The following is a 26,789-nucleotide window of genomic DNA, read 5'->3' as shown; positions in this document are numbered from 1 at the left end:
AATCCTGTCTGCATTCATGTGACTCTGCCAGTTATGTCAGTAGCATGTTCAAGGGGAGACTTCTTTAAAAAGAGTCAGCTTTGAAAAAAAAACATGAATCAACATTTAGCTTCAAACAGAATTAGAGTGAAGTTAAACTGATATCAAAGAAGTTAGGAAGTTTGCCTTGTCATGATGTGAAAGATAGTCATACATTATGTTTCAGCAACTAAGTTTACAGGTAGCATTTTGAAAATCAATACACTTATTAAACTTTACATAGAGTTTTAGTATTTGCATAGTAATAATAATTATTATTGCTTTTATATGCTGTAAAGTTACTTAAAATATATAATCTTCATGTTTCTTAAGTATTTAAATTTATATCTATGAAGTATATTTCACTTTCAGAAACATTAGTTTCATCTCCAAGAGTCAAAGCTTGGTTGTCAGCCCCTGTTTCTATCTTTCTCTTCATTAATAAATGTGCCCTTGGCTCAAAACTTATTTTGACTTAAGTAGATTTTTTAGCCAATAAATAATTATTATTTACAATGTTGGGAAATGAATTGATATAGGTTGGATGTTACACTGAATTTAAACAACTATAATTCTCATGTCCAGTTGCCCCTCTTTGCCTCTGTGAACACTGATTTGTAGAATTAAGGGGTTCTGCACAGAATTCAAGTTGGTATGGTACAAAGAAAGACCCACTCAAATGTCATATATCTTCAGGCTGCTTTAGAATTTTATTGAGTCCACAAACTCCACAAGATTTCTTATCACACAGCCTCTGAAAGTCACCTAGAGATACTAAGTCGGGAGGTTATATGCTTACAGTAATTTTTAGTCATGCATTAAGAGTTTACTCTAATAATGAGAAGTATCTGGTTTTGTACAGAAAAGGAAAAAGAATAAAAGCTATGAGTTTCTAAACAAGACAGCTGTTAGCACACGTTTCGAAAGTTTGAAGAAGAGGACATGGACTGGTTCAGTGAGAATGTGCAGCTCATAACTCTACAGAAATAACACTGCACAAATCATTACACTGTCACGTTTAATACATGAGAAACACCACACAGAGAATATGCTTTGCTACATTATAGTGAAATACTTCTATCTGTGAGAGTTCAAATATGCATATTTGCTAATGGTCAGAACATAATATATTGTCTGGAACATTCTTCATTAAAGGTCTTATACCCTAGAATTTGCAGCTCCCACTGAGATAAAAGAATTCCAAATTTGCTTAATTCCTTTTAAACTATTCCCTTGAGTTCAACACATTAAGATGACCTTTGATACACTAAATGATGTCTTCCTTGTTTCTTTCTTTGTTTGCTTGTTTTAAAGAAGTTGTTTCTTCATGCTTTTCATGAACAAGTCTGTGGAGACCCAGTTTAATTTTCTTTAAGGAATGTCAGTGACTAGATTTTTAGATTTATTTGGTATTAACAAAGCATATTGTGGTAAAATGTATAATACAAAATGAATTGCAAAGATGTAAAATTTAATGCCATCTGGGTTTTTGTAGCACCCCATGGAACTTACAAAATAATTATTTGGTCCCATGTGGCTGCAATATTTAAAGTAGTAATGTTGCAGATCAGGTTTTTTTCTTAATACATTTAGAAGCATAATTCTTCTTTTAGAAATTTAATCCAGTCATCTCTTTATTTGATAAAAGTCTGCATTTTGAATTAAATAAAAGAAAAATTACTTCAGAATGGTGTAAGGGGAAAGCAGATCTCTCTTTTTGTTTTAAAAGATGCAATATTTCATCAGGAAACAGGTCAAATCTAGAGTTCATCAGGTCCAAAACACAATTTTAAATTCTCTTTTATGAGATCCTTCTGAGTAGCAGAGCTGCTTTATATAATTCCATACTTATATAATGAACAAATAAGCAATATTCTTTCCATATTACTTCATTTTGTGCAATTTTCCATCTTCATTCTGTTTTAGTTTAACTATTCTTCTGTCATTTTGTGTATATAACAGTATTATATAATAATTTTGATGAGGTGTTAGGTACTAAGACTGTGATGTTTATTTATTTAAAAAAACAATGTTTCTAATACTAACCACTGTATCAAGTTTACTTTGAAGAAGTGTTTTCAAGGTGATTTCACGAGCTTCTATTTCTGTTCTGGACACTACATACCATGGTTCAGTGTGTGTATATTTTCAGGACTATTATTGCTTGATTGTAGTTACAGTAATGTTAAACTGAAATAAGATATGCATGTAGTATAGTTATGAAAATACCTGTCTAGTAAATAGTGGTCTTATTGAGTTCCTAAATGTGTGTATGGTTTTCAGTGTTATGGTTGTATAAGATAGCTTGAGTATGTCCCATTTTCACTCCATAAATTAAAGCTGGCCAGGGTCAACTGTAAGTTATGTTTATTTTTTTCTCATTGAAAGTATTTGCTTTTTACATTTATGTAACTTTTTTTTTTTTTTTTTTTCCTTATAACTGCTACTCCTTTATGTATTTCTCCCTTCCTTTGAAAGATGCACACCCTCTGTCACATAACTGGAAACATTCCTGCAATGTATGCAATTTCATGTGCGTGTGTTACCACAATCCACATGCTTTTAAAAATCACGTCTCAAATTAAGTAAACTTTTGATATCGCAGACAGTAATGGAGTGTATGTATGCCACCACAGATATGTGTGCCACCACAGGCCAGGAATGGGTTATTAATCAGTAGGCGGGAAAGAGGGAGAGAGAATCTATCCCATACTGGTGAAATTGCTGAGATTGGCACTGCACAAAAAGACCTCTGTCTCTTAACATTAAAGAAAAAAATAATTCTGTGCTATTTAGCTTTATGAGTGGTTTTTTTCATAGATTATAAGCAAATAGAAACTAAGATGTAGCTTAAAAAAAAAAAAAGTAAAACAAAACCCAAAAAACTAGAAACTGTTTTGGCAAAAAAAATTAAATATGTCCTATTTTATTCTTCATGTAGTGATGTTGAAATGTATCACCTATGCCTTCCTTATGAGGATCCTTCAGAGTAATTTTTAATAGACAAATACCTTTTTATTTGTTTGAGTATCCGGAATTCGTTAGAGATTAAATCCAGCCATGAAAAAGCAGAGCATAATGAATTTTCATTTAGTTAAAGTCTCATAAAATCCAGTGTTTTCATAACTTTAATGATAAAAGTAAGGCACTCAACTTGGCAGTGCTTGTGTTTTAATTCTTTTGTCCTGAAGAGATAGTTGTCTTTTCCAAAACCTGTCTTTTCAGCATGTGTTCTTCCTTTGCACAGCAGCTATTGGAAGTTTTCATAGACTTTTGTGTTAATAATTAATCTGAGAAAAAGATACCGTAGCTTCACCCTGTTTCTTTTCTCACGTAATGAAGACTCGGAAACACCACTAGGCTTCCTACAACTAGTATAGTTGCAAAATTTCTGTATTCATTTGTTATCATTATACAGAGGCAAAAAATGTGTTGTGCATTCTACACAACAGGAATCTCAATGGAAACAGAGATTTAAGGTCATGGTCTGTGGAGCTGCTACACTGCCTGTGATTTTTATCTTCTATTCACTCTTCAAGATATATATTGAAAATAATTTTAACACATCTGAAAAACTGAAATTTTTTTTCATTTGGAATTGTTCAATAAAGCAATGCTTTTGAATATCAGACTAGTTAAGGCTTATTTTACCTAACCATAAGCTTTTTCTTACAGTTTTTAATATATGATTATACTCATGGGTATAGATTCATACAATTCAAGACAATACAGAAAGCAAGGAAAGTTCTTATTGCAACCAGTGAGGTGGTTTACATTTACTAGTACTGAATCCAAAATTCATACAAGTGAGAAGTGATGGTAAGAATGGAGAACTGTAACTGATGCATTTCAGTGATACTGGAAAATACTGCAGATTATTACTTGCAACACATTCAAATATATTGCACTGTAGCCAGGATAATCTGCTACACAATAATTTAGTGTAAAAAAATCTTCATGTGTCACATGGAAACACCTGAAAACTGAGGTGGAGGGCTGGGGAGGAGTAGACAGAAGAAGTAAAAAAGGAATGTCTACAAATTTTCTATGAAAACTTTTGCTAAGTTGCCACCCAGCAAATCCGTGTTCATATTATATGCCAATTAATGGTCTTGCAGCATTCTGCTTTAGTGAATTTTCACAAAGTAACAGGGAAAGAGCATTGCAGACAGAAATGAAAACATCTAAAAAAGCAGTTGCTGTTGTTCATAAATAAATTAAGCAGTTCAGCATACAATGACTGTACTCAGGAAGAATACATATTAGCAATTCTCTATTGTATTGATCCTTCAAACTAAGTCGTGTGCCACAGTTAAAGACTTTCTGTGTATTTTAAAGCTGTCATTTGTAAGTTTGAGCAAAGTACAATAGTCCTTAAGGGAAACTGCCTAATAACAGACAGACTGGCAGTCAGAGTTCAGTATATTTTCTTCATCTTTAATTCAGTAGGAAGTCTTTATAGGTAGGAAATGAGGGTCCCATTCGTACTTGCCACTGGAGAACTGCAGCTCTTAAAGTGGGCTTCATTGTCAGGACTCGCCATGCACAGCCCTTTTTTCTGAGCCTTGCTTAAATCACTGGCATACAAGAGAAGGTCCAAACATCCCAGCAATCTGATTCTGCCTGTTGTTACCTATTATGCTTTATTTCACAGCATCTGGTCCATAAAGTATTTCCTGTCCCTGCTATCCTTCTGACAAATTGGCTAAAAAGTACAACCTTATTTTGTGCTTTCTGTGTGAATGATACGTGTGTTTGTGTACTTTGGTTAAGATGTTTTGGTTTCTTGAGTACTTTAAAGAAGCTTTTACTAAAAAAACTGATTACAGTTGCATTATCAAGGATGTTAGGAACACAAAAGATATGTATAAATAAAAAATAATAATTTTAAGAGAAGGTGGAAAAACATAGATTTTGATCAATTTTATTCTTCATTGCACTGAACAGTGCAAAGTTGAAAACAGAACTCCAAAGTAAATCCTGCACAAAATATTTCATAAAGCTTCACATGAGACTTGATATAGATTCGTAGAAGCATAGAATGGTTTCAGCTGCAAGGCACCTTCAAAGATCATTTAGTTCCCACCACCCACCTCTGCCATGTGCAAGGACATCTTTCACCACATTAGTACTTAAAGCCCCATCCAATCTGACCTTGAGCCCTTCCAGGGACAGGGCATCCACAACTTCTCTGGGCAACCTGTTCTGGTGTCTCACCACCCTCACTGTAAAAAAACCTCTTCTTTTAGGTTAGAGCCATTACCCCTTGTCCTATCACTACAGGGCCTAGTAAAAATCCTCTCTCCAGCTTTTTTGTAAGCCCCTTCTACATATACACAGGCCACAGAAAGGTCCCCTTGGGGCCTTCTCTTCTCCAGGCTGAACAAAACCAATTCTCTCACACTTTCTTGTTAGGAGAAGTGTTCCATCTCTCAGATAATTTTTGTGGCCCTTCCCTGGACCTGTTTGAACAGTTTCTTGTGCTGGGGACCCCAGAGCTGGCCACAGTACTCCAGATGAGTCTCACAAGAGTGGAGGGGCAGAATCACCTCCGTCAACCAGGTGGCCATGCTTCTTTCTATGCATCCCAGGATACATTTGGCTTTCTGTGCTGCAAGTACACATCGCTGGCTCATATCTAGTTTTTCATCTACCAGTGAATATCTACCAATATCTCCAAGTATTTCTCCTCAGGGCTGCTCTCAATCCATTCATTCCCCAGTCTGTATTGATACTGGGGATTGCCCTGATGCAGATGCAGGACCTTGCACTTGGCCTTGTTGAAGCTCACTCCTCAATACTGTCAAGATCCCTCTGGACGGCACCCCTTGCTTCAAGCATATTGACTGCACCACTCAGCTTAGTGTTGTCCCCAGACTTGCTGAGGGTACACTTAATCCCACTACCTATGTCATTAATAAAGATATTGAACACTAAGAGTCCAAATATGGACCCCCGAGGGACACCATTTGCTACTTGTTGTAAAATAGCACAGTATTATATGTAAGTCAGGAACTATACAGAACCAAACTGCTGCTTTTGTGTATACTGGTTAAATTAAAATAAAGCATAGTGGGAAGTTATGACAAGATCTATTAGTTCAAATTCACTACAAATATCTTATTCTGCTTGGTGTAATACACTGTCAAGTTTGGCATCTGATAATGATGCTATTTTTTTAAAATATGTTGTACATTGGTGTTTAAGTAGAGAAAGGTGTCTTGCAGAACACAATATGTGCAGAGCAAAAAAATGGTATGTATCATAATAGATAATTACGTTGCTGCTGGTTTGCTGTATTCAGCTAAAGGAAATAATTGCTGATCAAACAACTTGGTTATCCAGAGACTTGATTACATGGTATTTCCATATAGAATTATGCTTATATGCAACTGCAGAGCACTGCTTTAGAGGGAATGGTTGTATCCTTTGAACAGTATTTTATATATCTTTTTTATGAATTCAGAGATCTTGTTAGTGTTTTCCTTTTGTGCCATTTGTGTCTGCATGTGGCTTGTGATGAGCTTTGCAGTTGGTTTCTTTACATATATATGTTAGAATATGCAAGTTATTAATGCAATGCAGCAAACTACTTTTTAATTGGCACCCCAAGTAGTAACCGAAATTTGCTGCCTATATGGAGGCCTTGATTATTATAAACATATAGGAATAGTAAAAATTCAATTATTTTACTTCAAAAATAATAAAAAACCCACTGTAGGCATAATTAAAACTTTTATTTAAATAAAATGGTGTAATTGTTGTTGTAGTTTAACCTTGGTAGGCAACTAAGCACCACATAGCTGCTAACTCACTACCCTCCCAGTGGGATAGGGTAGAGGATCAGAAGGATAAAAATGAGAAAAATTATGGGTTGAGATAAAGACTTTTTAATAGGTAATGCAAGAGCCGTACACACAAGCAAAGCAAAATAAGGAATTAATTCACTCCTTCCCAGATGTTTAGCCATTTTCAGGAAAACAGGGATTTATCATGTGCAGTGGTTACTTGGGAAGATAAACAGTATTAACTCTGATTGTCGCCTTCCTTCCTCATTTTTACTCAGGTTTTATTGCTGAGTATAGTGTCTTATGGTATGGGATGTCCCTTTGGTTGGTTGGCGTCAGCTGTCCTGGCTGTGTGACCTTACAGTTTCTTGTGCACTTCCAGCCTACTTACTGACAGGGCAATGTGAGAAGCAAAAAAGGCCTTGATGCTGTGCAAGGACTGCTCAGCAGTAACTAAAGCATTCCAATGTTATTAACACTGTTTTGGTCACAAATTGAAAAATAACACCATGCAAGTTACTACGAAGAAAACTCTTATCCCAGACAAAACCAGTGCAGTTGTGAAGGTAAATTATGAAGCAGATAAAACAGAAAAGAAGCACCATGAAGTAACTACCTGAACACAAAACACCAGGGCTTACTGCTAGGAGTTGTAAACAGGAGAAAGTTTGAACATGTTTAACTTCTTGACTATTAAGTAGCCCTATTAACTCAAATCAGCAGAATGTAGGGAGTGTAATCTTACGTCGAAAGATCATCTAGTCCAATCCCCCTGCTGGAGCACGAACACCATAGATGAGGATACTCAGGTTAATTCTCCAGACAGAGAAGAACTAAAAACAGAAGCAGGGACAGACAGAAGAAAACAAATCAATACAGGGATCATCATACGACCTTTGGGAAAATGTAGCGAGAAAGTAGCGACTAGAACAGATTCTAGCTAGTATTTAAGTTTGGCAGCCCTCATTCCCAGTAACATCTCTAACCATGATAGAACTAGGCAGAATTATTTCTGTCTTCATGCTTTTATAATGAATGTACTGGGAAGGGCTCCCAAACTACCACTAGATAAATTGTCTAGGTGATAATTTCTGCTACATTTTAAAGGGTCGTATGTGTTTGTTTTGTTTTGTTTTCTTTTGTTTGTTTGTTTGTTTTTGTCTCCTTCTCTGGAGACATTCAAAACCCTGTGTATCCTCATCTAGGTGTTCGTGCTCCAGCAGGGGGATTGGACTAGATGATCTTTCGACGTCCCTTCCAATCCCTAACATTCTGTGATTTGGTGTTGGTTTGTTTTGTTTTCTATCTCCAGCAGGGGAAGCAATTCCAAAGTCTTTCTGCTGTTTCAGTGTGTTTGTTTTTTTATAGTGCCTCCAGGCAGAATTTCCTTAAGATTGTAAGCCCAGACTATTCAAGTGGCTGATTGACTACGGAGCACAGAGGTTGAGGAATTTCTGGCAGCAAGTCAACTTGCAGCAATAAAAGCTATTTTTTTCCAACACTATCAGTTCCCATTACACGGATACCACAAAGTCCCAAAAAGATAAAATCAGCTACAGAAAGTATTCATGCTTCCCACTTACTCTGGAAGCTAATTTTGCAAAAAGCTTTTCACCAACTGTATTTTCAGAAATAATGCTGAATCTGGAATTTGGACATTATCCTTGACTCTTCTCCTCCATTCTCAACCCCCACCCAGCTCCTTCACACAGAGATTGCTCAAAGAAAGCAATGAGGAATGAAGGCAGATTAAGAGTCAAACTGCCATAAGAAAAGATTGCAGTAATGTTGATTCAGTTTAAGTATGTCAAAAGAGTATTTGTTGCAAAATAAATACTAAAAGGTGCAAGAGGGAGGATCTGCATGCCAGTTTGAAACAAAACTTTTCTTCTGGTCCAAGGCATTGTTACCTCCCAATAGATTTGTGTGGTTTTCATTTTCTTTTTTTCCAGATCTGAAGAATTTCCACATTTAAGGGTTAAAAGGAGTGCACAAACTCCTTAGCTTTTCACATAGCCCATGCTCTTTCTTTAGAATTCATCATATTCTTTTATCAGTGAAAATAAACAAATGCACTTTATAAATGACCATCCTCAAAGCACATATGGAATCTCTGTCTGAAGACCAAGTCAGACTATTGTCGATAATACTAGCTTTTCAAAAATAAAAAAGACAATTTGCAAGACAAAGTTTGTTCAAACAGAAGACCGTTTTGTGGAAGTAATATCAACTATCGAGTATTATCATTGAATTATCAGTTTGTGCTATCACATTCTAAGTATACCTTTTCAGCTAGATTAAGATTTTTAAGGCATGCAGAGGACTACAAATATAATGTTGCTGGTATGCATAGTATTTTGTAGCTCTTAGTTCCACAGTAAATAATATGGTGGTTTTGGAAATACATACTGAGTCTGCAAGCATCAAACCATCTCCTGTTTCTTTTAAGAGGTAGGTGTTGGAACGACAAAGGACTCAGCATTCCGATTCAATGTGAAACACGCAAAGCCATTTATTACAGAAACAAACCTCCTTATACATGCAATTATTCTCTAATCACACGTCCACGCTCTAAGCATGGATTCGCTAAATGAGTATCATGGGCTGTCCATGCGCTGGAGTCTCACTGATGATAGGTCTGATGATTCACGCCACGGTGCGGCCCCGCTAATAAAGAAATGTCCCTCTTTCTCACAGCAGATTCTGTTTTCAGCTTCTCGAAATGGCCTTGAGATTCCTTTGAGCCAGACTAATTCAACAACAAATCTTTATCTATCAAAACCCCTCCACAGGTAAGAACTGCCATTCTGGCCCAAACAAACTTATAATGGATATTGGTCTGTAGCATACGTTTAGGGAAATAAAGTGTCTATAGAATGGGGAGAAATAACCCCAGGCATGAGTACAAGTTGGAGGTGGACCTGCTGGAAAGCAGTGCTGCAGAGAAGGACTTGGAAATTCTGGTCAATAACAGGTTGACCATGAGTTAAGAATGTACCCTTGTGGCCAGGAAGGCCAATGGCATCCTGAAGTGCATTAAGAAAAGTGTGACCTGTGTGTTGAGGGAGGTTATCTTCCCCATCTACTCTGCTCTGGTGAGGCCACATCTGGAGCACTGTGGCCAGTTCTGGGCTCCCCAGTTTAAGAAGGATAAGGAATTACTGGGAGTGCAGCAGAGGGCTACGAAGATGATTAGGGGTCTGGAGCATCTTTCTTATGAGGAGAGACTGAGAGTACTTGGTCTGTTCAGCCTGGGGAAAGAGAAGGCAATGGTTTGTATATGATGTCTGGGGGTGATAGGGTCTGATCAGGAGAACCAGAATCTCCTACATCCATTACTTCCCACATCTCACAGAAAAAAATACGTTCAATAAATGGCTGGACATGTGGAGTTTTGTGAGAGAGCAGTTTCAAGTATAATAACAGCAGCTTAGTTAATGCAAGTTAAGATTTAAAAATTTAAGGAAGGCTTAGAAATCCCCATAATTGGGGATTATATTCCTTTTTTGTCAGTGAATTTATCCTGTTCATTGATTATTTTCTTATTTCTATTGTGCTGGTGGAAGTTTGTCAAGATGAGTATTTACTGGAATAGTAGTTTCCCAATGTGTTTTATTTTCAGATTAAAGCTTTTTGTTGTAAGAATTGAACACAACTTGCACTAACTCAAGCTCTGTCTTTATTAACTTATTTAAAGACATGCATTATAAATTCTGGAATATTAAATTACACCATATAAAATGGCATATGATCTTAAGTTGCTGGGTTTTTTCTCATACATTTATCAGCTCTCTTATGCAGCCATTAGCCATTGCAAGGTTCCCATTACTTTTCATGGGACCACTCAAACAAATAAGTATTATTCACATTATAGAATCAATGGGATTTTTCAAGATGTTGCAAAACCTTTCAGCCATTTTGTATTTTCTAATAAGTGTTTTGACTGCTGTTCGTATATTTGTAATATATATGAAGCCATCCATGTACATCCATGTACAGTACATCCATGTACTGCAGAAGCTACCTAGTCGTCATTCAGTAAAGTACCATTTTAAGTGATTAGGCTTTTGGACAACCCTGAATGTAAACAAGATCAGAATTTGGCACTTTTTTTTTTTTTGGTACGACCACTTTCTGGTGCTTTTGGGGAAGATCGAAGTGTTTTCTAAGAGAACAGGAGTGATTTAATCTGTAATTTATGTCATAGAAAGTTCTCAGACTCTCAAGAATGCTGTCACACATCTACATACCTGCAGCTAGGTGGGCTGAACAGGTTTACTGCCTCATCAGCTATGCCAGCTGAAACATTTGTGTGATTTCTCTCTAATCCATTTTGATCCACAATTGATGGGCAAGCAGAGAGTCACTATTCAAACTCACTGAGTTAAAACATCTTATTTTAATTGAAATGGGTGAGGAAGGAATCACATGCACAGCTCAGTTAGCAGAATTCAGACTGTGTTAATCTCCAGGAGGAGGATATGGTACCAAGGAGTCAAGGCCGGAGTAAAGTAGCAGGAGCTTTCCCATCTGACATAGTTGTTACCAGAAGACAGCACATCTACTTACTATGTGTATTTAGCATCCACACAATAATGCAGGGGAAGGAATTATTGTTGTATAAACTACAGATAACTCAAAATTAGAACATTTCCTAAGAATATATATCTTTAGAGACTAGTTAGCAGGTAGACAGGATGTTTAAAATGCGAGTGGCATGACATAGCCATAGAATAACTAGGGAAGGAGAGCCAACGGTGTAAAAACCAATCAAGTAACCAAAAGTACTATTCTGCCCATGTTTTTTTTTTAAAAAAATAGTTGTATTAAATAACAAACAAATAATTTTACTTACTTTTCTGATAAATGTGGGCAAAAATAAGAAATTCTGTGAGTACTTTTATCTTTAGTATCGCATGAAAATTTTACATAAAGCAGTAGCTTCTTCTATTTAAGTACTGATGAATATCAAGTAACTGTGATAGAGAAGTCAGGTTTAAAATAACTTTTTATAGGTCATACAAAAACTAAAAGTAAATCTGGCCAATAAAATCAAAGAACTGTTTTTCCCCCACTTCTCTCCACTAGGTGTATGAATCTATAAGAACCTCAAGTTTACACTAGTACTGGCATCTGTTATCTCTTTACAGTAAAAAAGTCTTGATTGAGTTGAAGATCTCTGTCTAGCATTTTCAAATGTGTTTTCAGATAAACTAATCCATTGGAAACTTAATGCACTGCAAGAATTATATATGTCAGATCTTATTTTATATCTAGAAAGATGAACCAAATTATTGGCTGTGGTGAGTTGTTTGGTTTTGAGGTTCTTTGAGGGGTGAGGAAGGGAGTGCACAAACCAAAACCAGAAGAAATAGGAATGACTATGAAATAATACTATATTTTCTGGATTATAAGTTTTTTAAAAAAATATTTTTAATTAATTTCTCTTCCAGTTTTCTTATTTCTTCTGTTCACACTGTAGTACATTGCCAGATGATACTGATTAGGGAGAAGACTTTTGTTTACAGTATAAATAAACATGCAAAAATGTAACCCAAACACATGACTAGCCTGTACTAACATTCTTGAGACTGTTTCTGTCTTCTATTTTGTCTCTGACTTGCATTTTGATATCTCAGCTGTTGCATTGTGTCTTAAAATTAAACTCTGAGCCTTTAGAAATAATGCCTGGTAATACAGGCTCCAAGGTCTCATAAAGTGTTTTAGGCAAAGAGTGACAACAAGTAAAACAGCGGCAGCAACAGAAACTATACTTTCACCCCCGTAACTTTACAATTTTTCATGAAAATTTCACCCCAGTAAGAAGGGGTTTTTTCTATATATTTTTAATGAGTTATAGTTGTTTCAAATTGGTTTGTATTCTGTTGTGAATGGAATCCTTTAAATTTAAATCTCCTGGGCTTATAAATTCACTGAATGCCTGAAGATAAGGATCAAACCTAGAATTTTACTTTGTTCTGATACCAAATATTCTAATCTAGCACAGCAATTTTGACTCTCCTTTTACCAAATATTTCTGTTTAACCAATATGCATGGATATGATTCCAAGTTGCTAACATAAGAAAATATTTTTATTTTAAGCCAGCTAATACTGGAAATGTTAAAAAAAATTTGCTTATTATTTACTTTGGTGGGACATTTTGTTGTTGTTGTATTGTTTTCTGTTCATTTGTTTTTAAGTTAGAAAGCTGAATAGCCATTCTTGTGGATATGCTGGAAATGTTGTTCATTGTTGTGAAAATCACCCCTTAGAAAAAGTGATTTATAATATGCATTAACATTTCAGAAAATAACTAATGAGAGAACAAAGCCCAGGCATCTGGTGACAGCCCATGCAATAGATGGAGCTTTACCCAAGCTGTCAGATTGAAGTTTTGTCACCTTGGGTTGCAAAGTTTCTATATAGAACTTCTTATTAAACATTTCTTAAATAATCTCCCTAGAACACAAACCTACCTATCTACCAAGAAAGTCAGGAAGTATCAGGTAGCATTGCAGAGTAGTGTGCCTTCAGTCTTTGCCATTCATTCTAACCAACCTCAGCCCTCTATTGTGTGACACATTGGTTGCTCACCTCAAACTGGGCTTCATGCAACAAAGAAGCTGTGGAACCACAAATTGGTAAATGCCATAGAATCATAAAATGATTTAGGTTGGAAAAGACGCTTAAGATCATTGAGTTCAACCATTAACCTAGCACTGCCAAGTTCACCACTAAGCTATGTCCCTAAGCACCACATGTACAAGTATTTTAAACATCTCTAGACTCAATGACTTCCCTGAGCAACCTGTTTCAATGCTCGACAATGCTTTGGGTGAATAAATTTTTCCTAATATCAAATTTAAACCTCCCCTGGTGTGACTTTAGGCCATTTCTTCTTATCCACATCCCATATCTTTTCAAAAAAAAAACTGGAAAGAAAACATGACAAATGCTCCAAACTAATTAAATTCTATTTAAAATATCCTAACACACTCTAATACAGTTTACGTAACACCAGACTGACGTAAACATCTGCATTGTAAATTGGGTACTAAAGGCGGAAGTTGCGAAATCTTATTTTACACCATTACTCTGAAGGCCCAACCCTGAAAATTCTTTCTTGATTACTGAATCCTGTGAGACCTTTTCAGAAGTCCTGTGAATGGACTTCTTCAAAGGTTCTGGCCTCTGGTTTGTTAATTTTATATGGCACAGAGAGGAAAAATGTTCTGGTTTTTCTCACTGAACTTGTAAATACATCTACTATTTAATGTTTCAAATTGCAGTACTTTTTCCTGGATCCTGTCTCTAGAATGTGATTGTTTTATGTAGACAGTTTTGTGGCAACCAACTACAAACTTAATGCTAAGAATTTACCTTCCTCTGCTTTCTCACATTAATTCTACAAGTGTTTTTATTTAATTGTATAAAGATGAAGGTCTGAGTTCTTACCTTCTCCATCACACCTGCTGGACACTATTGGAGAAAGACTTTAGGTACTAACTTCCCTGGGACATTTGGTGGAGGGAAGCGGCTAGCTGATCTGTAACAGTCAACATTTTTACCTAAAGTATACAATGCACTAGGAAGAAAGGGGAAAATGGTTATGTGATTCTCCCCATGAGAAATTCTACCCCCACCCCAACAGGAAACATGCAATTAATGCATTTTTAAATGCCAACAAGTAAATGCAAATTGTGTGCAGCAGTACTTCTAGGATTTTGAACTGGTGCTGTTGCCAACTTAAGTAGCAGCTGATCTGTATTTATGAACTGTACTTTGAAGAAACACTGACTAGGGGCAGTGGTAAGGTTAATTCTGAGCCCCTGGTCCAGAAATGTGTCCGAAAGGTTCTAAAAAAGCAGTGGTTTTCAGCCAACTGCTCAGTGCCTCATGAACTATTCTTGGCAGTATTCCTGCTGGCTCATAAGTCTTGCCTTCATAGCTTATTTCACCTTTATTGGATCATGGATAACAAAGCACAGTGCTCATTCTTGTGCCTTTTTTTTTTTTTTTAATAACTTGCATGTATTATACTACTGTATTAGAGAATGGGTGTCACAGTATTGGGAATTATTTTTTCTCCTGCTGATGTCTCAGAGATACTTTTAAATTCAGAATTACATGCCATCTCTTTTGAACAATAAAGTTGTGAGATGAAAAGTGATTTTCAACTTTTATGTTTATAAATTGCATTTACTGCTAGAAAACTACTTAGACTTATAGGCAGAAAATATGAAGTATTCAATGAAATCAAACTGAATTCAGAAATATAAATGATGTTTTAAAGCAATTATACAAGCAATCCTTGAAGAGCTTTTTTCAGTTCTGTCAGGTAGCTTATTTTACATAAATGGCAAGAATAAATGTGTTTATAACAAAAAAGAAAATAGATATTAAAATGTCTAAGTTCTTCTCTGAGGATTATAATTTCCCTAATCAAAGCATTATCTTACTACAGAGATACTACTTGAATATTTATATGCAATAGAAATATTTACATTATTTTTAGTTTTACACTTCTTTACTTCTATCTTACTGCCTTTCAGTCCACCTCAAAGTCCGCATTGTACTAGACCCATTAAATGAAGTTAGAGACAAGACAGAGTTTCTTCTACAAGTCTAATATATGCTACAGGAAAAATGCATGAGAACAGAGATAGAGTTACAGTCGAGATTTAGACTCAAGATGTCCTTGGGTTCTCTTTTGGTTTACTTTTATTTTATTTTTTTTTGTAATTTTGAAAAACATCACACTCTTTCATACTAAAAATGTATAGCCTTAGCTACATTTATAGAATTTACTGTAGTACCTTAGCTGTACTATGGCATCAGTATTGCATTGGGAATCCTCACAAAACTTGATCTAATTGCTATGCTACATAACCAATTGATTATGCATTTCACTACTGATTCCCAAATTCAAGTTGCACCAGAAAAATATGCACTTGAATGCAAATTCCTTAAAGGGCAGTATAGATTCCCCTCTAAGAAATATGGACATGAGAAAATTGCCCCTTCCTAATCATAAAAGGAGTTTTACATAGGTTTTATGAGGGATTTGTGCAGTTTCCTTATGTTCAAACAGATAATATGGTCATATTTCTCAAGTCAAAATCTAATTTAATTCAGAAAGAAACTGAAAGGAGAAGATCTTTCATAGCTCGGCATCTGGGCCCTGTGATTACCTTCCAAAGACGAGCAGAAGTGGAATGAAATCATGTGTAAATTGAACTCTGCTTCAAAAAAAGTATAAGCCATATTTTTGTCAAATAGGAAAAAAAAAACCCAACATTTTTAAAAGTAATGTTTGGGCCTGTCGTGGTGTTTTGTGTGTCCTTTTTCATGGTAACAATCTCAAAAAAAAAAAAAAAAAAAAAAAGAAGCAAAGCTATTTTTATTATGTGTTTGACCAAGCAGAAAGTAATGGAATATGAAATATGGAATATAACTCTTTGGTATGCTTACCTTTATAATGACTTGCAGTGATGAGTTGTACTGTTCAGCACATACCCCTTTGTAATGTCAGGCTGACTTTTAGGAGATTTACAAATTTTGTTTTAGTAATGAGAATTGCAGAATAATCATATTCAAATTTAATTGTTCTACTAGTTCTTACTCAGAAGGGAGCAGAAGGTAGAAACTGTGGAAAGATTGCTTGGAATAGATTGTTCAGATTTACTGGGGCGTGCACATATAGCTTTTTGAATATATGTACTTATACATGCACACAGGAGGGATCCAGCCAGCAGAACAGAATTACACACGTTACTTGTGGTATCCATTATTGGATGCATATGTATCCTGTTAGTACTTGCATATTCATCCTACTGGTCAAAGAAGGAGAAAGACCTTGGTTACAACTGATTATTGTTTTGTCCATGGCAACAGTTACCCGCTTTCTTGTGCTGCTGCTGTCCTTTCATTTTTTGCTATCTGTTGCCGAATAGTTAAAAATAAGGTTCAAGTCAAAGCAATCTGATGTTAAGTGGCTGCTGATTTTTGAAGCGAGATTTTCAGGGTTCTAAATTTTTGCAATAACATATCTTTTTTGTTTTGTTCTGCTGTGTCTGTTTACAAAATAGCCTCACTGTCCAAATAGACTCTTTATAATGGCAAAGTTTTGTGAGGGAGGACTGTCTAGTCCAGAACTGACCTAGACAAGGAAGGTTTCCACCTCTTCACATAAACATCCAGTTCACAAATGATGTCACTGTAGGGTCTCAAGGGTTGAAAACACCATGTTGGTCATTTAGTCCCCACATATTTGAGTGGATGGGAACAGGTAAGTAACATTCTTTGGCATAAGAACCTAATTTTTAACTAGCTTTCCATGTGTCCCACTTCACTGAGGCATTCCTTAAGAAGACAATGAATAAAAAGGGTCTGAATTCTCCGCTGTGTTTTACAAAGGACCTACAAATACCCCATTCTATTTTTATATTTCAAATGCTATTAGACTGAGTATTTTAAATGACATAAGGAAAAAAAAGTTCCTTTCAGAATAGTGTCTGTTGGGCTTAAGATTGTCAGTAGCTAAATTTTCATTTCACTTATATCTTCTGGACTCAGGAATAAATGGTGCTTTGCAGATGATCTTAATGGTGCACGGCTGACTCTAGAAACAAAACAGTCTCTTCTGTGGTGCACTGATTTATAAATGCTAAAGAAAAGCTCTTAAAATAAGGTTGAACGTAGCAGTGAATACTGGTGTGTACAAACACCACAGTTATTTACAGTTCATTTTTTAGCTTGCTGCTCCTGGAAAACTGTAGGGGATATTCTTTAAAATCATGAATATGATTATGTCAGAGCACAAGCATTGTAAATTTAATGAAAATAAATAATTAGTTATGAGAGTAGGTGAGAAGTTCAGATGCTTTTCCAATATTTAGTGTGAAGACGATTCATAACAATCCCCGGAATCCCTGTGGAAATGCGCATGTAACTATTCTACTATGTTACATGGTCGTGTCTTTGTATAAGGTGTTTAGTACCAGTGTTCACAGTAAAGAGTGTCATCCTGTACATTTACTACACTCTTTCCTTGGAGCTAGATTCCAGTAATGTTCATCCTTATGCACTAATTTTATATGTTGACTTAATAGTCAAGGCTGCTCAAACTTGGGTGCTCTCTTTTTTGCTCCTTCCACCCAAGAAAATAAGAAGGACCTATTCTTTACTGTGTGCTTCAGAATTGAAAACCTCATTGGGTTAACAGGGTTACTGTTCCCAACCCAACTGTCAATCTCAGTCCCTTGGAACATCAGGTTTCACAGGTCAACTCATAGCTTGTTAAGCCATTTCAACAGTCCAGAAGTAGTAGAAATTTAGTTAAAATCTTTAAAATCTTTATGCTGTGTAACTTTCATTACATTTTATCTGTTTCCCTACATTCCTTCTTAATATCACTGCCCTCCAACAGAATACATTGCTCTAAGAATGATTAGAAATATCCTTTACTCTCCACACTGCAACCAATTGACCTCCAAACAGCAACAAGAGAGATCCGGAAAATAACCTCTCTCAAATTTAAACTCTTATTGTAAGTCTGAGTTCTTCCTGGAGCTGGGAGTCACAGTAAAAGGTCACTACATTGATACAGGGTATATTAGTGAACTATACCTCACGTTAGCCCAAAACCTGGAGTGCTTGAGGTAAAAGGAGTGATAAAACGACTATGAAAACTTTCCTATCAGTATACTCGTTATGTGGGAAGGATGCTTTTGTGATGATACAGGGAATCAAAGTAGTTATTCACAGATTCATTTTTGGTCTAACAATCAATTAATGACCCCAGGTCACAGAACTCTATTTTTTAATACCTCCTTATCTCTAAGCAGCTTAGGATAGTGATGGCCTCTTGGTCTTTTTCTTTCCTTCCTTCTTTTTTTTTTTTTTAAAAAAAAAAAGATGTCAAATGTCAAGGAAATTTATACTTGGGATTTGAAAAAGCTCTGCATCCTACAATAACAAGAATGCTTTGATTAATTTTGATATGTTTTCATTGACAATAGTATAAAAATTATTGCTTATAGTAATGTGTCTAAAATATTTTCAGCCAGCTTGGTAACTAGGTAAATAATTTACCACACAGGTTTTACTTCAGCAGAAAAACACTTTGTATTTAACACAAGATGTGAATTTCAGTTTTGTTTTGGTATTGAATATTCAGACATTTACGAGCTGTTATCAGCAACATCTAGTCATATTTCCATCCTATGCCACTTATGTTTGTTGGATTCTGAAGATTTACAGGTGTCTAATGACACTAATAAATAAACAAAAAGTTTGATTTGTCTAATAAGAAATTCAGCATGATTCCAAATTCAAACTTACTCTGTTTAATTGTGCAGAATGAGTGAAATCCAGTAAATAAATTAGGAAATATCTTTTTAATGTCAATTTATAAAGCATTTCATTTTCAATTTTCTGTTGATGTAATGTAGTAGATATAGATGTCTGCAATATCTTAGCTGTAGATTCCTGATGTTCCAACTTAGTATCTTAATTTATAGTTCTCCATCTGTCTGCAATAGGAAGGGTTAATGTTTTGGTTTGGTTTATTTGGCTTGTGACTGTTTCGTTTTGTCCTAGGTAACTTTACATATATATATATATATATATGTATATATTTTTTCTTTTTTCCCCTGAAGTGGAGGTCTGAGACCATCCTCTAGATGCCTTGTGAGGGAAGGCCAAGATAATGCTTCTAAGACAAGGCAAAGATTTTTCCTTCCCTTTAGGTTTTCTTGTACAAATCATTGTGAAAACATTTCTCTTAAAGTTCATTACCTCCAAGGGCTTCAATTGAAAAGTTTGCTCTTAACCTAAATATCATGTGCAGATTCGTAAATTTGCAAGTAATACCCCTAAGTACTCATACTACTTTTACAAGTAATTCCTGAAAGAAGGTACAAAACCTACTTTTAATATAAATTATTCACCATTTCATGGATTTTTCTATTTTTAATGTGTTCATAGTACCACCAACTGATAACATTAAAGTTCAAATCTGTACTTATATGACCAAATTAGAATTTTTACTGGATTTTCCTGTTTGTGTTCTTCTAGGCTTATATTTGACACACCAGTAGGCAGCCTTATTTGAATATCACCTATAAGGTATCAGTTGCAGGCTGAATCAGAATTTAGTTTTACTTTATCTGACAGAATCAGCTAATTATTTCTGTGTACTTTCATTTTATCTGATTTCAGCTTTACTGACTAGGATTTGAAAGCTTTATCTTAAAAAGTGGACAACAGCAGTAGAGTTGGTGGCAGGCCCTAAATGTTACTATAAAACCTTTCAAATAAATCTTGTGTACCAATCTCCTATTTTCTAACTTTGTTTCCATCTCACAGGCATTCATATTACTTTACTCTGTTTGCTGCTGGACTTCTACTGGGTTAAAATCCTTCTACTGTACTGACCAGCCCTGTAAATTAATCTAAACATTGTTATCCAAGTTACAGTAAAAATTCGCTAAATATTTCTACTATGTATTTTATAGTTTCCTTTCAAAAGTAGAAAGCATGACATTTTACCTGTTTTCACCTGAACTTAGACCAGCAGTCACTTCCCAAACATCACTGCCAGCATTTCCAGACACTTCATGCCAACTCTGTCTGAAGCAAAGATTGGTCAGAAGATTGGTAAGAAGAGGACAGTGTTCTGATGTTGGCTGCATTTAATAGGTTAGGTAGCTGCACAGTTAGTAGGTTGATTCTCCTACCCCTTAAAGCAATTTTTGCAATAATTACATAAAACATTATATTAACTACGACTGTAGATTTATCATATCTATTTAATACTGCATGTCATTTCTTCAGAAATTCTTTCAGCTTCAAATTTGATTCTTTCAAAATATTGCTTATTTACATTGTTGACTTTGACTGAGTAGCTGAAGTCTCTACCTCAAGGATTCTTGTTACTTACACATTTTTAATTAGGTGAATCAAACTTGTGGGTTGTGATATGGTTGGAGTCCTAGAAGAAGGACTCAAGACAGATAGACTAAAGACCTTTGAAAATGACAACCAGACTATAAATTGAAGCTGATATTTAATGGGCCACTTGTATAGTAAGTAAAGGACAGATATCTCTTATCCTGACTCTTAGATTTGAAAACACACAGCCAGCCAAATGATTTTCCAGTCAATTACCACTGCCTCATAATTAACTATATATCTCTGTTGCATACTCGGTGTAGGGTGGATAGCTATATATATTTGGTCTGATGTGCCACAGTTGTTCCAGTGGTCTTGATGATAACGTTAACTTGCACAACGACATTAGTTGATAGGCGATACAACCCTTTAAATGTAAAGCTATGTTTGACTGTAATTCTAGATTCTAAGTAGTATCATTTACATTTATACACTGAGAGGAACGGCATATTAATATTTTTTGTTTATTAACTTCTTTATGATCATTCTTTTTTTCTCTGTTCCCTTGAGTAATGCCTGTTCAATTCTACATCTATTGAGGCTCTTCACCCTGCAGGCAACTGTCACAGGGAAGACAGACACATAACGTACTAAATGACTGGATATATTATTTTCAGGAAAAAATAAAGAATCTCTTCCAGAAGGCAAATTGTGGTATGAATAATAACATGATGACATGTTATTCCCCTTCCTTATGATTTTTGGAATTCAGGGAAAAGTTTTTAGAAGGATAGAGCATAATAGATTTAACCTTTTAATCTGGAAATTCTTGTAATGAAAACCTAAATACAAATTTCATGTTAATGTGTATATTGTACGTTCTGTATATAAGTTGATTATCTAGACACAACATTTCATGATTAAAAAAAGCCAAATGTACAACTGTTATAAAAACACTAAATTACTTAGCAAAGCTATATTATAAAAGATAGGCCTAGCTAAAAGCTGTTCATAGCACTATAAAGTATTCATTGGCAAGATATGTTAAAAGTTCATACTTACTGATACAGTCCGTCTTCTAAACTCTTCATTGACTAAGAAAATGTAGAATGCCAGATATCTAACATATCTGACATGTGACTGATTATACATAGAAAATATTTCTCTGGACACTATTATAAAAAAGCTTTCAGATACTTTGCTAATTTCTAAATAAGACATAACTCTATACATATATTTATTTTTGAAAAATGCAGTTCTTAATCTCCTGCTGCTGAGAAGCTCTGAATGTCAAGTACTACAACTACAACTTGTTTAGATTCTTCACAGGGTAACAAAAAACAGTGGGATACTTACAGCAAGTAAGTATTTTGGTGTTAAAAAAAAAAAAATCTAGTGGTACTTCCTTCTTCTCTTATAGCTAACAAATCCTTGTCTGGACTTGTTATGTCAGAGAGTGCTCCTTTACTTTTGTGTATGCCACTTCAAACCATTTAAGGTCCTAATTAGAGATGAATAAAACACAAAAATAACAAAGATTTTTGGACATCCTTAGCAAAGGTTTTGATATTTTTGGACATCTTAACTACAAAAACTCTATGAAGATAGAGAATACCAGAAAAACAGCTGTATCAAATTCTTTGCTTTTCAAATATTGTACTATTAATTAATTATCTTTTATAAAATGAGTATGTATTTCAAAATACATTATGAGATCTCTTTTTGTCTCATTCTCATAATTTGTAAATATCAAAGAAAATGTTCCATAGTATTACTATGGGACAGCCTATCTCTTTCAGTCTACTTTGAGCTTTGAACCATACTTAAACAACAAATCTGAACTTACTTGACATGTATTTCCAGCTTAAATAGGATACAATGTTTAAACACATTTTCCAAAAGTCTTTGTTACTTATGATTGCAGCTCAAATATCATGCCTGAAAAGAGTTTTGGAAACTTTGACATTGTCATCTGACCAACCAAACCATGTTTTAAATTGTTATCACTACTATATTTGTAAGCGAGCTCAAAGCTCAGTGCGGACAACCTGACAGACAGCTTCTTGGAAGTATTGTGTCTTAGTAACCTTAAACATGGCTTTTCCTTTTGAACACTTTAGTAGCTGAGATAAAATGGAAGCGTTTTGGCAGCCTCACAGTCTTTGATCCAGTCTGTAGGAAAAAAAAAAAAAAAGTGCTGAAATACCCCTAGTCCTGAATTATATAAAACATGCTAGGATGACAGCTATCTTTCCTTTCTCTCCAGTTCCTCTCACACAGTTACTACTAGGGTTTCATTTAAACTGCAAACTTCATGAAGTAAAGAAAAAAGCTAATCTAAATATTTTTTTTAAATCCTAAAATTCCATAAAAGCTACCATAGAAATAAAAGAACAAATAACATTGTCGTAGACTTCCTACCATTGCTGTAGCTCACTTATTTTCATTGTAAATGTGGTATATTTGATTAGGCAAATTCTGTGAAATTTTCATTAACATTTTAGAGTCTCCATTAATATTATGAAATTAATGCTAACTTTAAAATCATTATGTCTTTGTTGTTGGAGAGTATGAAGGACTAATATATTTCACTTTATGGATACCACTTGTCTCTTAGTTTGCCTGTTTCTGATGTTGTTTACCTGATTTCAGAGAGTTAAGGATGTTGAAGGAAGAAGAGGAAGACTTGAGAATAATAAAGTAGTACTGTAAGGAATAAATTAGAAAGGAGGAAGTTGCTCAGTGAGCCTAAGACTTCAGGTAGTGTGGCCATGTCTGTTATTCTGAAACAGAATATCAGGATAAATAGATGGTTGTCAGAAGAACTAGTGCTTAGAAAAAAGTTTGTCACTTTTAGTGGATGACATGAAGCTGAAACCAAGTCCATGAGAGATGACAAAGACTTGAAGGATACATACTGCTAAGTTACAAGTATAACAGTTGGTTTTTTTCAGCCAGTGATAGGCTAGGATATCAGGATTAGGGTGTCAGGATCTTTTGACAGCTTGTAGAGAAAACAGCATTAAAGTTAACTATTGAAATTTGATCTCTTGATTGGAAAACAAGAGACTGTAGCCTAAAGATCTGCTGCAAGTGGGGGAAGCCTGAGTTCTTTTCCCAGAATGAGATTTAGCACGTCAACTCTTTCACCTCACTGGGACCCTGAAAAGAGATTAGAAGGAACCTAAGATGCAAAACACTTGATAACTGTGACATTTTTTTTATGCAGTCTTACCATAGAAATTGACTGCTTCTATTGAGAAAATGGTTCAGAAACCCAGCATATCAGAAAGTGCGTCAGAAGTTCTTTCTTCGCATTTTCTCTGCTCCAGCATGATTCCTGAAAACTATTTCACCTTCATATTCAGTTTATCTTAAAACTTCCTTTCCTTAGTCACCTGAATAAACATTTTTGTCACATAAATTATTTTCTTACAGTAGCCAATAAAGGAAAAAGATGATGCCCCACCTGCTTCTTATTAGGCATGTTAAGTACAGTTGCAGCCAGAGCTCCAACCAGTGAACTTCTCTCTCTGCTTTGCCATATGAGAAAAAGCAGGAAGAGAAATCAACCAGCAACAGCACCACTAGCATCACTGCAGGAGCATTCACTGCTGCTGCCCCAGGTGTCATGAACATATTACTCCTTGATTTCTACATCATAACAATTTCCTAGGCTGTTGCTCTGTGTTGTACTCACAGCAGGATTTGAGGCCTCAGAGGTCCACTCCACACCACTTGGCACAGTATTACTCCTATGTCAACCAGAAAGACAGCCACTGTTGTCCACAGATTCTCCACCACTCACTGCTCTAAGGACTTTGGGGTTTGGTAATAGAAGGCAGTACCTCCTATATTTTTACAGGAGTCCTGTTTACTGCTACATCTTCTTCAGCTCTATATGTGCCACTTCCTCACTGTCCTGGGTTCTCCCTTCCCTCTCCCTTTGCTACTGTACATGTTCTGTCTTCCCAAGTTCATCCTTTCTACTTCTGCCCTGCATCTGGATGCAGATAGCTACATTTCAGTTCCTGGGAAAACTATAGAGCAGGTCTGTAATGAAAGATGCCATTTGCAGGCACAGGAAAGATAACAAGACCTATGGGAAAAGCCAATGCATGTTTACCAAAAGGAAAACATACTTAATCAACCACATTGTTTTCTTGATGAAATTACTTGCTTAGTAGATCATGGGAGCATTGTAATGTAATTTACCTTGATTTTATAGAGTTTTTTGACACTGCTTCCTACAAAATTCTTGTGGACAAGCTGATAAGATATGGACTGGAGAGGTGGGCCATAAAAGGGCTAGAAAGCTGGATAAACTTTAAGCTCAAGGGGTTAATGGCTCGAGGTCAAACTGTCAGCCTGTTATTCAATATCTTTACAGATGGTATGTTTAACAGGATTTAATGTACTCTCACCAAGTTTGCAGGTGATGCCAAACTTTGAGGACAGGTAGATATACTAGAAGGGAGAGCCACCATACAGAGAGGCTGGAAAACTGAACCAACAGGAACGGCATGAGATTTAACAATGTGAAGTCCTGGACCTGGAACAGATCAATCCTAAACAGTAGAACAGGCTGCCGTCTCACTGCAGCGTAGTCCTGTTGAAAAACACCCGGGGCTTCCAGCAGACAGCAAGCTTAATGTGAGTCAGAAACATCACCCTTGCGGCAATGAAGACAAACTATATCCTGGGTTTCATCAGAGCAAGAGTTTGGCCAGGAGATCAAGAGATGTGATTCTTCCACTGTACTCAGCACTTGTAAGGCTTCTTAGAACTTTATGTCCAGTTTTGTCTGCTATTTGAAACAGACTGAAGGCTTGGGTATCTGAGTGGCTACAGGGGTGGCTAAGACTGCAGTGACTCTTCTCCTTTTGGAGAAGATCACTGACTGTCATATAGAGGCTATTGTGATTTTTTTTTGATTTTTATTTTGCATACTATCTCAGTGTCTGCTTTCCCAGGATGCCGGCCAGACTCTAGAAATGTGTTGAATTGGTCTGAAGAGTCATGTAGACCAGGCTACACCAGAGAAGAAATTACATGCAATGCATCACTTTAGTAATCTCTCTCCTCTCCTGCACAAGCACTTCTGCAGATTGCATGACATCCAGCCAATGGGACTAGAAGTCATGCTGAAGAAACATTTATGCATGTTTGTAAACCCTTAATTCTGTTTCCTTGCCACTGTATCCCACCAAAAGGTAAGGAATTCTATCACTTTGAACAACCACAAAACTGAAGAGAAGCAAAGTGAAGAGAGATCTAAGCAAGCTGACCATGATCTTGGCCTGATAGTAAATGGGCTCATTTATTTGGACTTTTTGATGGCCAAACTCAGCAAAATCTGACTGCACTTTACTGGACTTGATGACCTTGGAACTAGTATAGCAGTGTTGTCATTGCATCGGTTCTAATAAAATTCTAAATATCCCAAGCTTCTGCTCAACAAAATATTCAGGACTTAGCCTGATTAACCCACAAACTAGATAGCCTATTATGGGTTGATGAAAGCTCATATTTGTTGACAGATTACTTACATTTTTCTAGAAATTTTAGTAAGAATCCATCATACTTGTATGTCTAGGTTGGTATGGATGAACTGGCAGTAGTTGCTAACGTGAATAGATCCGTAATCTTTGTACAGAACTTGTAAGGACTGTTGATCAAGAATACTCTTTGGTGTGAATAGGTGGTTGTGTGTGTGACCATAGCCTTTCTCTTCCTTAGACCAAATAGAAAGCATGCAGATAAAAACTCTGCAACTGCAGTTGAAGGCAAAAGGCCAGATACTTGTCAGAAATGCAGGTGAAAAACCCAGCTGAAGCATCTCAGACAGAATGGAGAAAACTGACCTCCAGCCTGGTCCTTTTTTCTCCCAGGCAACAGAGGAGAATCCCCTATTAATATTCCCAGACAGGCATAGTCTAAAAGGTTAGGACAGCATTATATATATATATACACACACACATATATATGTATATATATGTTTTTCTTTATCTTTTAAAAGTATTCTTGATTTTCAGGTTTATTGTTTTTAATTACAATGTAAATTATAACATTTAAAAAATATATTGTA

The sequence above is a fragment of the Nesoenas mayeri genome (genome assembly GCF_963082525.1).
Source record: "Nesoenas mayeri genome assembly, chromosome: 2".
In the NCBI taxonomy this organism is placed as follows: Eukaryota; Metazoa; Chordata; class Aves; order Columbiformes; family Columbidae; genus Nesoenas; species Nesoenas mayeri.
The sequence above is the reverse complement of the archived record's forward strand: the minus strand, read 5'-3'. Positions refer to the sequence as shown.